Source organism: Myotis daubentonii, chromosome X (assembly GCF_963259705.1).
Source record: "Myotis daubentonii chromosome X, mMyoDau2.1, whole genome shotgun sequence".
Taxonomy (NCBI): Eukaryota; Metazoa; Chordata; class Mammalia; order Chiroptera; family Vespertilionidae; genus Myotis; species Myotis daubentonii.
Window position 1 is genome coordinate 47,604,981 of NC_081861.1, and position 19,257 is coordinate 47,624,237.

A 19,257-nucleotide genomic window follows, 5' to 3' on the forward strand; every position below is an offset into this window, starting at 1 on the left:
ATATTGGGTCACAAACAAATTCTCCCCAAATTCAAGAAGATTGAAATCATACCAAGCATCTTCTCAGACCACAAGGCCATAACATTAGAAATAAAATACAACAAAAACAACTCAAAATAGTCAAACACTTGGAAGCAGAATAGCACGTTATTAAATATTGATTGGGTTGCCAATGAGATCAAAGAAGAAATTAAAGACATTAAACAAATTAAAAACATCCTGGAAACTAATGACAATGAAAACACAACAATCCAAAACCTTTGGGACACAAGGAAAGCAGTCCTGAGAGGGAAGTTTATAGCTCTACAGGCCTATCTCAACCAACAAGAAAAAATGGTAGTAAATCATCTAAATCTACAGCTCAAAGAATTAGAAAGAGAGCAACAAGAAAACCCTAGAGTGAGCAGAAGGAAGGAGATAATAAAGATTAGAGCAGAAATAAATGACATAGAGACCAAAAAACCAATACAGAAAATCAATGAAACCAAGAGCTGGTTCTTTGAAAGGATAAACAAGATTGATAAACCTCTAGCCAGACTCACCAAGAAGCAGAGAGAGAGGACCCAAATCAACAAAATCAGAAATGATAGAGGCGAAATAAAAACAGATCCCACAGAAATACAAATGATTGTTAATAAATACTATGGACAACTCTACTCCAACAAACTAGACAACCTGGAGGAAATGGACATATTTCTAGAAAAATACAACATTCCAAAACTTAATCAGGAAGAATCTAAAAATCTCAATAGGCCAATAACTATGGAAGAAATTGAAGCAGTCATCAAAAAGCTTCCATCAAACAAAATCCCCGTACCAGACGGCTTCACAGGGGAGTTTTACCAAACATTCAAGGAAAAACAAAAACCTATCCTACTCAGACTACTACAAAAAATCCAAGACGAAGGAACACTCCCAAGCTCATTCTATGAAGCCAGCATCACCCTAATACCAAAACCAGATAAAGACAACACAATGAAAGAGAATTACAGGCCAATATCCCTCATGAACATAGATGCCAAAATCCTCAACAAAATCTTAGCAAATGGGATCCAGCAGTACATCAGAAAGATCATACACCACGAGCAAGTAGGATTTATCCCAGGGATGCAAGGATGGTACAATATCCGCAAATCAATAAACGTGATACATCACATAAACAAATTGAAAGAAAAAAAACACATAGTCATATCAATTGATGCAGAAAAAGCATTTGACAAAATTCAACACCCTTTCTTAATAAAAACTCTCAGCAAGGTGGGAATTGAAGGATCATACCTCAACATAATAAAAGCCATATATGACAAACCCACAGCCAACATCATACTCAATGGACAAAAACTAACACCATTTTCCCTAAGAACAGGAACAAGACAGGGATGCCCAATCTCACCACTCCTGTTCGACATAGTACTGGAAGTATTAGCCATTGCAATTAGACAAGAAGAAGAAATAAAAGGCATCCAAATTGGAAAAGAAGTAAAACTGTCCTTATTTGCAGATGACATGATATTATACTTAAAAAACCGTGAAGACTCCATCAATAAACTATTAGACTTAATAAAAGAATTCGGCAATGTAGCAGGATACAAAATTAATGCAAAGAAATCTATGGCATTTCATATAAACCAATTGTGAATGTGCAGAAAGATAGATTAAAAAAGCAATCCCATTTACCATCGAACCAAAAAAATTAAGCTACCTAGGAATAAACTTAACTAAAGAGGTAAAAGACCTCTTCTCAGAAAACTACAGGATGTTGAAAAAAGAGATAGAGGAAGACATAAAGAGATGGAAGAACATACCATGTTCTTGGATTGGTTGAATCAACATCATTAAAATGTCCATACTGCCCAAAGCAATCTATAAATTCAATGCACTTCCCATTAAAATACCAATGGCATATTTCACAGACCTAGAACGAACTCTCCAAAAATTCATCTGGAATAAAAAATGACCCCGAATAGCTGCAGCGATCCTGAGAAAGAACAAAGTAGGTGTGATCTCAATACCAGATATCAAGCTGTATTACAAAGCCACTGTTCTCAAAACTGCCTGGTACTGGCACAAGAACAGACATATAGATCAATGGAATAGAATAGAGAGCCCAGAAATCAGCCCCAACCAATACGCTCAATTAATATTTGCCAAGGAGGCAAGAGCATACAATGGAATCAAGATAGTCTCTTCAATAAATGGTGTTGGGAAAATTGGACAGATATATGCAAGAAAATGAAACTAGTCCACCAACTTACACCATACACAAAAGTAAACTCAAAATGGATAAAGGACTTAAATATACGACGGGAAACCATACAAATACTAGAAAAATCCAAAGGCAACAAAATCTCAGACATATGCCGAAGCAATTTCTTCACCGATACAGCTCCTAGGGCATTGGAAACTAAAGAGAAAATAAACAAACGGGACTACATCAAAATAAAAAGCTTCTGCACAGCAAAAGAAACCATCAACAAAACAACAAGAAAGCCCAGTACATGGGAGAACATATTTGCCAATGCTATCACTGATAAGGGCCTAATCTCCAAAAATTATAGGGAACTCATACAACTTAACAAAAGGAAGATAAACAATCCAATCAAAAAATGGGCAAAGGACCTAAATAGACACCTTTCAAAAGAGGACATTCAGAAAGCCAAGAGACATATGAAAACATGCTCAAAGTCACTAATCATCCGAGAGATGCAAATCAAAACAACAATGAGGTACCATCTCACACCTGTCAGACTGGCTATCATCAACAAATCAACAAACGACAAGTGCTGGAGAGGATGTGGAGAAAAAGGAACACTTGTGCCCTGCTGGTGGGAATGCAGACTGGTGCAGCCACTATGGAAGACAGTATGGAGTTTCCTCAAGAAACTGAAAATGGAACTCCCATTTGACCCTGTGATCCCACTTCTAGGAATATATCCCAAGAAACCAGAAACACCAATCAGAAAGGATATATGCACCCCTATGTTCATAGCAGCACAATTCACCATAGCTAAGATCTGGAAACAGCCTAAGTGCCCATCTGTAGATGAATGGATTAGAAAATGGTGGTACATCTACACGATGGAATACTATGCTGCTGTAAAAAAGAAGGAACTCTTACCATTTGCAATGGCATGGATGGAACTGGAAAGCATTATGCTAAGTGAAATAAGCCAGTCAATGAAGGAAAAATACCACATGATCTCACTCATTCATGGATAATAAAGACCATTATAAACTTATGAACAAAAATAGATACAGAGGCAGAGCTCCCTCGAACAGACTGTCAAACTACAGCAGGAAGGCCGGGGAAGGTGGGAGGGCAGGAGGTGGGTGGGTAAGAGATCAACCAAAGGACTTGTATGCATTCATATAAGCATAACTAATGGACATAAGACACTGGGAGGTAGGGGAGGCCAGGGGATTGTCAAGGGCGGGGGAAAAAAAAGGAGACATATGTAATACTTTTTGTAATACTTTAAGCAATTAAAAAAAAAACAAGTACCTATCAATAATAAACTGAAACGTAAATGGATTAAATGATCCAATCAAAAGACATAGGGTATCTGAATGAATTAGAAAACATGACCCATATATATACTGTCTACATGAGACCTACCACCTCAGATCAAAGGACTCACACAGACTAAAAGTGAAGGGATGGAAAAATGTTTTTCAATCAAATGGAAATGAAAAAAAAGCTGGGTTAGCAATACTTATATTTGACAAAATAGGTCTCAAAGTGAAGGCCATAACAAGAGATAATGAAGGCCACTTCATAATACTAAAGGGATCCATGCACCAAGAGGATATAACGCTGTAAACATATATGCACCCAATACAGGACTATCCAAATACATTTCTAAAAAAAAAAAACTTCTGCAAGATATCAAAGGAAATATCAATAGCAACACAATCACAGTAGGAGGCTTTAATACCCCATTGACATCATTGGATAAATCTTCTAGACAAAAAATCAACAAGGAAACTTCAATCCTAAATGACTCACTAGATCAGATGGAACTAATTGACATGTTCAGAAAATTTCACCACAAAGCTACAGAACCTACATTCAAATGCACATGGGACATTTTCAAAGATAGAGCACATATTAGGACAAAAACAAGATCTATAAAGTTCAAGAAGATTGAAATCATATCAATCATCTTCTCAGGTGACAATGGCATAAAAATAGAAAACAACTATAATAAAACCAATTAAAAAATCAAACACTTGGAGGCTAAATAGCATGCTATTAAACAATGATTGTGTTTCCAAGGAGATCAAAAAAGAAATAAAAAAAACATCCTGGAAACAAATGATAATGAAAGCACAGCAACCCAAAATCTATGGGACACAGTGAAAGCCTGAGAGGGAAGTTCACAGCACTAGAGGCTTACCTCATAAAAAAAGGAAAACTTGTAATAAGTTATCTAATGCTGCAATTTAAAGAATTAGAGAGAGAGCAACAAGAAAAACCCAAAGCAGAAGGAAGGAAATAAAGCTCAGAACAGAAATAAATGACATAGAGACCAAAATATAAAAAATACAAAATATCAATAGAACAAAGATCTGGTTCTTTGAAAGGATAAACAAGGTTGATGAACCTCTTGCCAGACTCACTAAGAAACAGAGAGGACTCAAATAAACAAAATCAGAAACTAAAGAGGTGAAGTAACAACTGACCTCGCAGAGATACAAAGGATCATAAAAAATAGTATTAAGAACTCAGCGGTCCGAGGAGTTGGCTGCGGGCTAGCTGGACTCCTGGCCACGGTGCAGGAGACAGCGTCCACCCTGAAGCTTTCGTCTTTCCACAGGTCTGCTTGGGGCAGAGGAATGGGGGAATAATATATAGCTTCTAATTGCATATGTGACCCTGGAGCATCTTCTCCTACCATGGAACATCAGGCACACCAGCATTCCCTTATCTCTCCGTTGTTCCTCTGAGTATTTTCCTACCTCTAGGAGCTACAATTCTATTATCTTATCAGTGTAACTTCCTGGATCTGCTGGTGTTTTAGTTACCTATTTCCATGTAACAAATTATCCCCAAACATAGCATTAAAAATAAAAATTTAGGGGAGACAAAATGGCAGCAGTATAGACGGGCATGTCCCATGCTTTGTCCCAGAGCAGATAGGGTGAGCAGCTGAAACAAGTAACATTCAGCCCGAATTGGCAGAGGAAATTCAGCTGGAAGACAGTTTGCAGCTGGGAAAGGCAGAGGACTCCTGGAGAAAGGGGACTGTTGGAGTTTGCCGGATCGGGCTCCCCTAATCGGGCAGCCTCCACTGCTGCTGAAATCTCTCCCAGAGTGGACAGCTCAGCCACGGAGACCTCGCCATCTTGAGTGGCTGTTAACAGAAGCGTATACATCCAGGGACCCTGCAACCACAACTCCCAGGGACTAGCTACAAACCCTGGAACACCAGATCTCAAGCAGCGTGAAAATGAGGACTCAGATGAGCCCTGCTCCTCCTCACAGAAAGGTCAGATTTTGCCTAGATAAAGGTGTGGTTTGTAATTCAGATTGGAGAGAGAAACGTGCACCAGGGAAGTCTGCGCCCCACAAAGTCCACGGCCATTGGGGCCAGCATGATCCTCGAGTGAGAAAGGGGTCCCGCAGGGCTGCTGGCAGAAGGGAACTCTGGGAATCAGCTCATAGCTGGACTGGGTGCAGAAAGGCAGCCTCGGATTTTGCCAGTGTGCCAGCTGCTTGGTGCCAGGGGAGAGAGGATGTGCGGAAGAGACTTTGGGAGATTTGCGCACAGAGCTGGACGGTGGAGTGTTGTGGGCTCGCACACCTACTCAGGCTCTTTTTTCTTTCCTCCTTGGATATTTGCATTTGATTATTGAACCCAGTGCATAGGATCACGCAGTTGGGTTCACTCATGGAGACTGCAGGGAAGGTTGTTTTTGTGGAACCTGGGAGTCAGAGCAGGGAGTAGCAATCAAGGAACCGGCTCTGGGGCAGTTGACTCTCCCAAACCAGTATTAAGTGCGATAGGGAAAACAAAAACTAAATACTGGCTAGAGAGGACTTATAGCCTCAGAGGTCAATCCATAAACACTGCCACCAAGGGGCTGAACCACAAACTGACTCTTCTGTAAATACAAATAAAGGCAGTCTGGAAAACAAATACGGCCTGCTTTAAAATCAGGACTGTGGTTTACAACACGGAGGAACAGTGTATCGCAGGGAACTTCAACATTCTCCTGAATACCTGACAGGACAAGGGCATGACAAACAGAAGAGTAGAGGAAGTGAAGGACCTTCACTACTGCACATTTTTATTTTTTTCACCTTTTACTTAAGAAACTATTTTTTTTTCTTTTTTCATCACCTGATTTTTCCTTTGTAATTACAGCATTTTTATTTTTAACCAGTATTATTACTACTACCATTTTACCTTTTTTAAAGTGTCATTTTATTTTCTCTTTATTTTATTTTGGGATTAGTGTTCTACATTCTATTTTCATCTTTACTTTAGCATCATTTTACTCTATCTCAACTTGACCTTTATGCCAAAACTCTCTTCCTCACTTTCCCCCTTTGTTGTCCTGTTTTTCTTACCCTATTCCTGCTTTAGATTTTCCCTATTCCTTCTTTTTACCCTCTGTTAAAATTTCACACTATTTATATTTCTAATTTCCAATCCCCTGCTCTAAGTCCATATACACCCCTTCTTCTATTTCTTCACTATCCAAATTTTTTCTCTTTTTTTCTCTCTGTTGTTTTGTTGTTGTTTGCTTGATTGTTGATTATATTGGGTTTTTTATGCTTGTTTGTGAGATTGTTTCACTTTTTTTTAAATTTTTTTTGTTGTTTTTTTTTTTCTTTCCAGTTATTTTTTTGCTTCTGTTTTCCCTCACCTCACTTGATATTAGTTGTTGTTTGTAGTTAGCATTCATGTCTAGGTATCTGTTGCTGGAATTTCTTGGGATTACTGTCTGTTCTATTGTAGTTTTCTCCCCATATAAATAGTTTTTCCCCTCTTCTATTTCATTCTCTTTCTTTTCTCTCTTACATTTTTTTCTTTTTCCCAATTTCATTTTTGCACTCCTTTTTTTCTCTTTTCTCTTTTTTCTTTCTCTCTTCCTTCTTCCTTATCCCCTAATTCTCTTTGCTCTGGTGGTCACCTTTATATGGGGTTATTAGTATCGTGAATATATTTGTGTTCAGTGCCTTGTGCATTGAGCATTGTTGTGTTGTATTTTGTGCCTTTAAATCAACACAGCAGAGAGAGAGATACATAACCAAACACCTGGAGAAGAGAGATCATGGGGAGACAAAGAAACATCCCGCATATGAAAGAAGAACAGCCATCACCAGAAAAGGAAGTAAACGAAATGGATGCAATGGAGGCAAGCAACCTGTCAGAGAAAGAATTCAGAGAAATGGTCATAAAGTGGATGAAAACAATGGAAGACAAATTCAACAATATGTGTAAGAACCAAGAGGAAATGAATAAGAACCAAGAAGAAATGAAAACTGACATCACTGCTATAAAGAACTCAATTGAAAGAATCAACAGTAGACTAGAAGAAGCAGAGGACCACATCAATGAGCTAGAAGACAAGGTAGGAAAAAATACCCAAGCAGAGTAGCTTTTAGAAAAAAAAATTAAAAAGCAGGAGGAGAGCCTAAGAGAAATTTGGGACAACAAAAAATGAAACAACATCTGCATAATAAGGGTGCCAGAAGGAGAGAAAACTGAGCAAGGAATAGAAAACCTGTTTGAAAAAATAATGACAGAAAATTTCCCTCATATAGGGAAGAAAAAAATCACACAAATCCAAGAAGCTCACAGAGTCCCAAACAAAGTGACCCCCAAAAGACTGATTCCAAGGCACATTATAATTAAATTGGCAAACACCAACGACAAAGCAAGAATCTTAAAAGCAGACAGAGAGAGACAGAAAGTTACCTACAAAGGATCTCCCATCAGACTAGAGACTGATTTGTCAACAGGAACACATCAGGCAAGAAGGGAATGGAATGAAATATACAAAGTCATGCAAAGGAAGGGTGTGAATCCAAGAATACTGAACCCAGCAAGGCTATCAATCAAAATTGAGGGTTAAATCAGGAGCTTCACAGACAAAAAATGACTACAGGAGTTTATTACCACCAAACCAGCAAGGCAAGAAATGTTAAAGGGTCTACTGTAAAAAGAAAAAAATAGGAAATGAAGAAGGAACACAGGGGTAAAGAACAAAATGGCAACAAACAAGTATCTATCAATAAAAACTTTAAATGTAAATGGAGTAAATGCCCCAATCAAAAGACAAAGGGTAACTGAGTGGATAAGAAAACATGACCAAATATCTACTGTCTACAGGAAACCCACCTTAGAAAAAAAGAAGCTCACAGACTGATGGTGAAGGGTTGGAAAATGGTTTTTCAGTCAAATGGAAATGGAAAAAAAAAGCTGGGGTAAGAATACTTATATCTGACAAATTAGATCTCAAAGTGAAAAGCATAAAAAAAGATAAGAAAGGCCACTTCATAATACTAAAGGGAGCAATCCAACAAGAAATAACTCTGGTAAACATATACACACCCAATATAGGAGCACCCAAATACATAATAAAACTTCTGGAGGAGATCAAGGAAAAGATTGACAGCAATACAATCATAGTAGGGGACTTTAATACCCCACAATCACCATTGGACAAATCCTCTAAACAGAAAATCAGCAAAGAAACATCAATCCTAAATGACTCGCTAGAGCAGATGGAATTAATTGACATCTTCAGAACATTTCACCCCAAAGCCACAGAATATACATTCTTCTCAAGTGCACATGGGTCATTTTCAAAGATAGACCATATATTGGGTCACAGGCAAAGTCTCTTCAAATTCAAGAAGATAGAAATCTTATCAAGCATCTTCTCAGATCACAATGGCATAAAACTGGAAATCAACTACAATAAAACCAATCCCAAAAATCAAACACATGGAGACTAAATAGGATGCTATTAAACAATGACTGGGTTACCAGAGAGATCAAAGAATAAATTAAAATATCATGGCAACAAATGACAATGAAAACACAACAATCCAAAGCCTATGGGACACAGCGAAAGCAGTCTTCAGAGGGAAGTTCATAGCTCTACAAGCCTACTGCAAAAAACAAGAAACAATGAGAATAAATTACCTAACCCTACAACTCAAAGAGTTAGAAAGAGAGTAACAAGAAAATCCCAGTGTAAGCAGAAGGAAGGAAATAATAAAGATCAGAGCAGAGATAAATGAAATAGAGACCAAAAAAAAAAAAAAAACAATACAAAACATCAACAAAACCAAGAGCTGGTTCTTTGAAAGGATAAATAAGATTGATGAAACTCTAGCCAGGCTCACCAAGAAACAAATAGAAAGGACCCAAATAAACAAAATCAGAAAGGAAAGAGGAGAAATAACAACAGACCCCACAGAAATACAAAAGATTATTAAAAAAAAAATTCTATGAACAACTCTACTCAAACAAACTAGACAACCTGGAGGAAATGGACATATTCCTAGAAAAATAAAACCTTCCAAAACTTAATCAGGAAGAATCTAAATATCTCAACAGGCCAATAACTATGGAAGAAATTGAAGCAGTCATCAAAAATCTCCCAGCAAACAAAAGCCCGGGGCCAGACGGCTTCACAGGAGAGTTTTACAAACCATTCAAAGAAGAACTGAAACCTATCCTCCTCAGACTATTCCAAAAAATTCAAGAGGAAAGAACACTTCCAAACTCATTCTATGAAGTCAGCATCACCCTAATACCAAACCAGATAAAGACAACACAATGAAAGAGAATTACAGGCCAATATACCTCATGAACATAGATGCCAAAATCCTCAACAAAATCTTAGCAAATCGGACCCAGCAGTACATCAGAAAGATCATACACCACGACCAAGTAGGATTTATCCCAGGGATGCAAGGGTGGTACAATATCCACAAATCAATAAACGTAATACATCACATAAACAAATTGAGATATAAAAACTACAAAGTCATATCAATTGATGCAGAAAAAGCATTTGAAAAAATCCAACACCCATTTTTGATAAAAACTCTCAGCAAAGTGGGAATAGAAGATGATGCCTCAACATAATAAAAGCCATATATGAGAAACCCACAGCCAACATCATACTCAATGGACAAAAACTAACACCATTTGCCCTAAGAACAGGAACAAGACAGGGATGCCCCCTCTCACCACTCCTGTTCGACATAGTACTGGAAGTATTAGCCATTGCAATTAGACAAGAAGAAGAAATAAAAGGCATCCAAATTGGAAATGAAGAAGTAAAACTGTCCTTATTTGCAGAAGACATGATATTGTACATAAAAAAACCTAAAGACTCCATCAAAAAATTACTAGGATTAATAAATGAATTTGGCAATGTAGCAGGATACAAAATTAATGCCAAGAAATCTATGGCATTTCTATACACCAATAATGAACTTACAGAAAGAGAGACTAAAGAAGCGATCCCATTTCACATCACACCAAAAACATTAAGATACCTAGGAATAAACTTAACTGAAAAGGTAAAATACCTCTACTCAGAAAACTATAGGACATGGAAAAAAGAGATAGAAGAAGACATAAAAAGATGGAAGAACATACCATGTTCATGGATTGGTAGAATCAACATCATGAAAATGTCCATACTGCCCAAAGCAATCTATAAATTCAACTCACTCCCCCATTAAAATACCAACAAAATATTTCACAGACCAAGAACGAACTCTCCAAAAATTCATCTGGAATAAAAAAACACCCCGAATAGCTGCAGTGATCCTGAGAAAGAAGAACAAAGTAGGTGGGATGTCAATACCAGATATCAAGCTGTATTACAAAGACACTGTTCTCAAAACTGCCTGGTACTGGCACAAGAACAGACATATAGATCAATGGAATAGAATAGAGATCCCAGAAATTAAGCCGAACCAATATGCTCAAGTAATATTTGACAAAGGAGGCAAGAACATACAATAGAGTCAAGACAGTCTCTTCAATAAATGGTGCTGTGAAAATTGGACAGATACATGCAAAAAAATGAAACTAGACGACCAACTTACACCATACACAAAAATAAACTCAAAATGGATAAAGGACTTAAAGGTAAGAAGGGAAACCATAAAAATACTAGAGGAATCCAAAGGCAACAATATCTCAGACATATGCCAAAGCAATTTCTTCACCGAAACATCTCCTAGGGCATTCGAAACTAAAGTGAAAATAAACAAATGGGACTACATCAAAATAAAATGCTTCTGCACAGCAAAAGAAACCATCAACAAAACAACAAGAAAGCCCACGGCATGGCAGAACATATTTGCCAATATTATCACCAATAAGGGTTTAATCTCCAACATTTATAGGGAACTCATACAACTTAACAAAAGGAAGATAAACAATCCAATCAAAAAATGGGCAAAGGACCTAAATAGACACTTTTCAAAAGAGGACATTCAGAAAGCCAAGAGACATTATGAAAACATGCTCAAAGTCACTAATCATCAGAGAGGTGCAAATAACAACAACAATGAGGTACCATCTCACACCTGTCAGAATGGCTATCATCAACAAATCAACAAACGACAAGTGCTGGAGAGGATGTGGAGAAAAAGGAACATTCGTGCACTGCTGATGGGAATGCAGACTGGTGTAGCCACTATGGAAGACAGTATGGAGTTTCCTCAAAAAGTTCCCATTTGACCCACTGATCCCACTGCTAGGAATATATCCCAAGAAACCAGAAACACCAATCAGAAAGGATATACACATCCCTATGTTCATAGCATCATAATTTACCATAGCTAAGATTTGGAAACAACCTAAGTGCCCATCAATGGATGAATGGATTAGAAAACTTTAGTACATCTACACAATGGAATACTATGCTTCTGTAAAAAAGAAGGTATTCTTACCATTTGCAACAGCATGGATGGAACTGGAGAGCATTATGCTAAGTGAAATAAGCCAGTCAATGAAAGAAAAATACCACATGATCACACTCATTTATGGATAATAAAGACCATTATAAACTGATGAACAAAAATAGATTCAGAGGCAGAGCAGCATTAACCAGATTTTCAAACTACAGCACGAAGGCTGGGGAGGGTCAGGCGTGGGGTAAGAGAGCAACCGAAGGACTTGTATGCATGCATATAAGCATAACCAATGGACACAAGACACTGGGGGGGGGGGTTAGGGGAGGATGGGGGAAGGTCAAGAGGGAAAAAAGGGAAACAAATGTACTACTCTTTGTAATATTTTAAGCAATAAAAAAATAAGTGGAGCAACAACAAAAAATAATAAATAAATAAATAAATAAGAATTTAAAGAAAAAAAATATTATTTACAACTCTACTCTAATAAATTGGACAACCTTGACCAAATGGAAGTATTCTTAAAAAATAGAATGTACCAAAACTCAATCAGAAAGAAACAGAAAATATGAATAGACCGATAACTACTGATGAAATCGTAGCAGTAATAATAATTTTTAAAAAATTAGCAACTAAAGGCCCTGGTCCAGATGGCTTCACAGCTGAGTTTTGTCAAACATTCAAAGAACTAACATCTATCCTCCTCAAACTATTCAAATAATTTATAAAGAAAGAACACTTCCAAGCTCTTTTTATGAGGCAAGCATTACCCTAATCCCAAAACATGATAAAGACACTACAACAAAAGAGAATTAGAGGCCAATATCCCTGATGAACATAGATGCTAAAATCCTCAAGAAAATTCTAGCAAATCAGATCCAGCAATACATTAGAAAGATCATAAACCATGACCAATTGGGATTTATTCCAGGGATGCATGGCTGGTACAATATATGTAAATTGATAAATATGATCTTATATAATAAAAGCCTAATGTGCTAAGTGTCTGCTTGTCCAGTCATCTGTTCAATCAATCAAAGCATAATATGCTAATGATATGCTAAGGCCACTTCACTGCTCACTATGATGTGCACTTACACCAGGAGCCAGACAGTCGACTGGTCTACAAGTCACTATTATGTGCACTGACCAACAGGGGGCAGATGCTCCGACCAGTAGGTTAGCTTGCTGCTGGGGTCTGGCCAATCGGGACTGAGCAAGACGGGCCAGAAATGCTCTGGAGCCCTCCCACAGTTTCTTCCCAGCTGGCCAAACTCCTGCATCCCTCTCTGGCCATGATCATGCATTTATGGGGACCCTCTCTCAATACGGGACACCTCAGGGGATGTCGGAGAGTTGGTTTTGGCCTGATCCCTCAGGCCAGGCCGAGGGACCCCACTGGTGCAGGCCTCTAGGATATTACATAAACAAACCCAACGATAAAAACCACATGATCAATCATATCAATAGATGCAGAAAAAGCATTTGTCAATAGCCAACACCCATTTCTGATAAAAACTCTCAATAAAGTGGGTATAGAGGGATCATACCTCAACATAATGTAAGCCTTATATGACAAAACTACAACCAACATCATACTCAACAGACAAAAGCTAAAACCATTTCCCATAAGAACAGGAACAAGACAGGATGCCCACTTTCTCCACTCCTGTTTGACATAGTACTAGAAGTGCTATCTGTAGTGTTCAGACAACAAGAAGACATAAAAGGTATCCAAATTGGAAAGGAGGAAGTAAAACTGTCACTATTTACAAACTACATGATACTGTACATAGAAAACACTAAAGACTCCATTAGAAAACTACTAGATTTATTAAATGAATTCAGCAATGTATTAGGATATAAAGTTAATACCCAGAAATCTATGGCATTTTTATACACCAATGATGAACTCTCAGAATGGGAAACCAAACGAACAACTCCATTTACCATTGGAACAAAAAAAATTTAGATACTTAGGAATAAACTCAAACAAAAAGATAGAAGACCACAGTGGCTGTACAGTCTGCATTCCCACCAGCAGTGCATGAGGGTTCCTTTTTCTCTGTATCCTCACCATTACTTGTCATTTGTTGATTTGTTGATGATAGCCATTCTGACAGGTGTGAGATGGTACCGCATTGTCATTTTGATTTGCATCTCTCAGATGATTAGTGACTTTGAATATATTTTCATATGTCTCTTGGCCTTCCTTCTGTCTTCTTTAGAAAAGTATCTATTTAGATCTGTTGCCCATTTTTTTATTGCGTTGTTTATTTCCTTTTTCTTAAGTTGTATGAGTTCCCTGTAAATGTTGGAGATTAAACCCTTATCAGTGATAACATTGGCAAATATGTTCTCCCATGAAATGGGCTTTCTTATTGTTTTGTTGATGGTTTCTTTTGCTTTGCAAAAGCTTTTTATTTTTATGTAGTCCCATTTGTTTATTTTCTCTTTAGTTTCCATTACCCTAGGAGCAGAATCAGTGAAGAAATTGCTTTGGCATATGTCTGAGATTTTGCTACCTGTGGATTCTTCTAGTATTTTTATGGTTTCTAGTCTTATGTTTAAGTCCTTTATCAATTTTGAGTTTATTTTTCTGTATGGTGTAAGTTGGTGGTCTAGTTTCATTTTTTGCATGCATCTGTCAAATTTTCCCAACACCATTTATTGAATAGACTGTCTTGACTCCATTGTATGTTCATTCCTCCTTTGTTGAATATTAATTGAGCATAGTGGTTTGGGTCGATTTCTGGGTTCTCTATTCTATTCCATTGATCTATATGTCTGTTCTTGTGCCAGTAACACAAAAAACTGAAAATGGAACTCCCATTTGACCCACTGATCCCACTTCTAAGACTATATCCAAAGAAACTAGAAACACCAGTCAGAAAGAATATATGTACCGCCATGTTCATAGAAGCACAATTCACCATAGCTAAGATTTGGAAACAGCTTAAGTGCCCATCAGAAGATGAGTGGATTAAAAAACTGGAGTACATCTACACAATGGAATACTATGCTGTGGTGAAAAAGAAGGAATTCTTACCATTTTCAACAGCATGGATGGAATTGGAGAGCATTATGCTAAGTGAAATAAGCCAGTCAGAGAAAGATAAATACCACATGATCTCATTAATTTATGGATTATAATGAACAACATAAACTGATGAACAAAAACAGATTGACAGACAGAGAAGCATCGATCAGATTGTCAAACCTCAGAGGGAAGGTAGGGGAAAGTGGTGGTAAAGGGGAAAGATCAACCAAAGGACCTGTATGCATGCATATAAGCCTAACCAATGGACACAGACAACAGGGGGTTGAGTGCATGAGTTGGGAGGAGGAGAATTGGGGGATAAGGACACATATGTAATACCTTAATCAATAAAGAAATTTTAAAAAGAGAGATAGAAGACCTATACTTGTAAAAAGAGTTAGAGGAAGATATATGTAAGTGGAAGAAAATACCGTGTTCATGGATTGGTAGAATCAACATCATTAAAATGGAAATACTACCCAAACCAATCTATAGATTCAAAGCAATCCCTATCAAAATACCAATGACTTATTTCACAGACCTAGAAGATATATTCCAAAAATTTATATGGAATAGAGAAAGACCCTGAATAGCCACAGTAATCTTGAGAAAGAAGAACAAAGTTGGAGAGATCACAATACCAATTATCAAGTTATACTACAAAGCCACTTTACTCAAACAGCCTGGTATTGGCATAAAAACAGGCACATAGACCAATGGAACAGAACGGAGATCCCAGAAATTGACCCAAGCCATTATGTTCAGTTAATATCAGAGAAGGCAAGAGTAAACAATGGAGTCAAGACAGTTTCTTCAATAAATGATATTGGGAAAATTGGACAGATACATCCAAAAAAGTGAAATTAGAACACCAACTTACACCATACACAAAAATATACTCAAAATGGATAAAAGACTTAAATATAAGAGGTGAACCAATAAAACTCCTAGAAGAAACCATAGACACCAAAATCTCATGCACCTCTCATAGCAATGTGTTTATGGATATACATCCTAGGGCAAAGGAAACTAAGGAGAAAATAAACAAATGGGACTACATCAAAATAAAGAGCTTATGCACAGCAAAATAAACCAACAATAAAATAACAAGAGAACCCACTCTATGGGAGAACATATTTGACAATAATACATCTGATAAGGGTTTAACCTCCAAAATCCACAGGGAACTAATACAACTTAACAATAGGAAGGTAACAATCCAATTAAAAAATGAGAAATGTACCTAAGTGGACACTTCTCCAAAATGAACATACAGAAAGCCAGAAGGCATATTAAAAAAATCAAAGTCACTAATCATCTGAGAGGTGCAAATCAAAATGACAATGAGGTGCCACCTCATACCTGTTATAATGGCCATCATCAACAAATCAACAAATGGTAAGTGCTGGCGAGGATGTGGAGAAAAAGGAACCCTCGTACACTGCTGTTGTATATGCAGACTAGTACAGCCACTGTGGAAAACAGTTTGGAGTTTCCTCAAAAAATTAAAAATGGAACTACTATGTGACCTAGTGATTCCACTTCTAGGAACATATCCCAAGAATTAAGAAACACCCATTAGAAAGAATATATGCACCCCTATGTTCATAGCAGCACAATTTATAATAGCTAAGATTTGGAAACAGCCTAAGTGCCCATAAACAGATGAATGGATTAAAAAGCTACGGTACATCTATACAATGGAATACTATGCAGCTGTGAAAAGGAACTCTTATCATTTGCAACAGCATGGATGGACCTACAGAGTATTATGCTAAGCGAAATAAGCCTGAGTCAGATAAATATCACATAATACCACTCATTTGTGGAATCTAATGAACAACCTAAACTGATGAACAAAAATAGAACTAGAGACATAGAAACACTGTCAAACCTCAGAGGGAAGGCAGGGGAATATGGAGGGTGGAAAGAGATCAACTCATATGCTTATATGCATAACCCATAGACACAGAAAATAGGGTGGTGAAGGCTTGGAGGGGTAGAAGAGGGCAATGGGGGTGGGAAGGGACATATTTAATACTTTCAAAAATAAAGATTTATTATAAATAAATAAATAAATAAATAAATAAATAAACATTTTCCTAAAGACTGGCAAAGGCTACCTAATTAATTATTTTTAAATCAAGCACATTTTGAACACCCAATTTTCAAGGTATGATGTTGGGCCTTATTCATACACGTATTTACTTCAAAATGTGAGCAGTGATGATCTTATATCACTGTCAGTTTACTGAAGTGAAAATTACCATGACTTCATCCTACATGTTCTGATGACTCTGTGGTATGTGGTCCAGAGCACAGAAGACTTTCCTAACACTGACCCATAAACCTGTAATGCCAATGGTTGGTCACAGGGTGGGGGCAGGTAAGAATACAAATTCAAGAGTTTTAAAAGCTAATGGACACATAAAATGCATCCAATTGAGTGATTTGCAAACCACAGGGCAGAGAGCGGGGTTGGGAGTAGAAGCCGAGGGTATAAAACTACATACCTACACCAAGTTTGAAATAGTGCAACTTTGGTTTTTTATATATTGAGTTTCTGCATCTCTTTTTGTTTGCTGAAAAGAATTTAAAATAATGCACTCACTCATTTTATAGATTAGGGAAACTGAGGTTCAAACAGGGAAATAATTCACTCCAGATACACTGTGTAACATTGAGCAAATGATTTTACCTCTGTGAGCCTCAATTCCCCCACCTGTAATATGGGAATGATGGTAGTGTATACCTCATGTTGTTGCTTTGAGGATTCACTGAGCTAATTCAAACACTTAGGCCAGTGCCTAATACATACTAGATAAGGAAAAGTAGACTACTACTACTATTATAATGATGATGATGCAGTTGGTTCCAGTTAATTCTTAAAACTCAAGTTTCCCGCTTTGCAAACCACATTCTATTCTCTACATCACATTTGCTCAGGACAGGTCTTTTAGCATCACTAGTCAGCGTGGAACATTTGATCACTCCTTCCTCTGAATTCACATTTTTTCATGTGGATTTCTAGGATAGGTACTAACAGGGTTTATCTTCATACCTCCCTTGCTGCTCATTCTTAGTCTCTGCTTCCTCCTTATTTCCCTAACCATTAACCTTTATATTGCTTCAGGGCTCAGACTTCAGATCTTTTTTTTTATTTCTTCTACGCTCTTTGCCAAAGCATCTTATTCAGGCCAAGGCTTTAAATTCCCTCTACATGTTGATGAATTAAAAATATATATCTTTACCTCCGACCTCTCTCCTCTGGGTGCCAGTCATGATGTCAATCCAGCATCTTCATTTTACTATAGACATCTCAAAGTAAATATGACCAAAATAGAATTTTTATTTTCCTTTCAAATTTGCTCCTCCTTCCACTATTGTCCATTTTGGTAAATGCCCCAGCATCTTCACAGTTGTTCAAACCAAAAACCCAGGCACTTCTTCTCTTTTATTCCCATTCCATATCCATATCCAACCCATCAGCAAGTCCTCTTGGCTATGACTCTATAATTCATTATATTCACAAATTCATCTACTTCTTATCTCTACATTGCTAAAATTGTAGGCTAAGCACTATGACTTGCATTCTAATCTCCCTGCATTCACTCTTGCCACCTTATATACCATTCTTTATACAGTAGTCAGAGTGATCATTTTAAATCCATTATTCAGATAATGTGATTCCTCTACTTAAAACTTCCTGCAAGTACTTCTCATTGGACATCCCTAGGTAAAGCAGCATAGCCCTGTACTCACTCCAAGTGCCCTTTCTATCCCAGTAGCCCACTTCTTTCCTTCATTGCACTTATCACTATTTAAAATTATATATATACACACACACACACTAGTGGCCCAGTGCATGAAATTTGTGCATATTAAAGGGGATTTAATTAGCGGAAATATTTTAATATTGCTATTTGCCCTTTCTGTATAATACAAGTGTCAGAGATGAAAGAAAATTAGTAAAATGTATATGAAAATCTTCCTCCTGTCAGAGTCTGGGGCACACCACAGGACACAGAATCAAGTCTCCGCCCACCTGCGTGTGCCTCAAAATCATGCAAGACCCAGACCTGGCCGCCCCCCCATTGGGCTAGATCCAGACCCGGCTGGTCCTATCCTTGTCAAGCCCCACAGGGTGGGGGGTGAAGCCTCAGGGCCCCTGGCCTGGTGCCAGGGCAGGGGGCATGCCTTGAGGTCCCCCATCAAGCCCCATCAGGTGGTAGACGCAGCCTCAGGTCCCCCGTCAAACCCCACCAGGAATGGGGCATGACCTCAGGTCCCCTGTCAAGCCCCACTGGGCAGGGAGCAT

The 19,257-nt window shown here is 37.7% G+C and overlaps 1 long non-coding RNA gene across 1 annotated transcript in view; it reads right to left on the bottom strand.

Annotated features, from left to right (window-relative positions):
• LOC132224361 (uncharacterized) overlaps positions 1-19,257 on the bottom strand; it is a 1,115,498-nt gene that overhangs the window by 1,004,666 nt on the left and 91,575 nt on the right. The gene's annotated exons all lie outside the window — the stretch shown is intronic.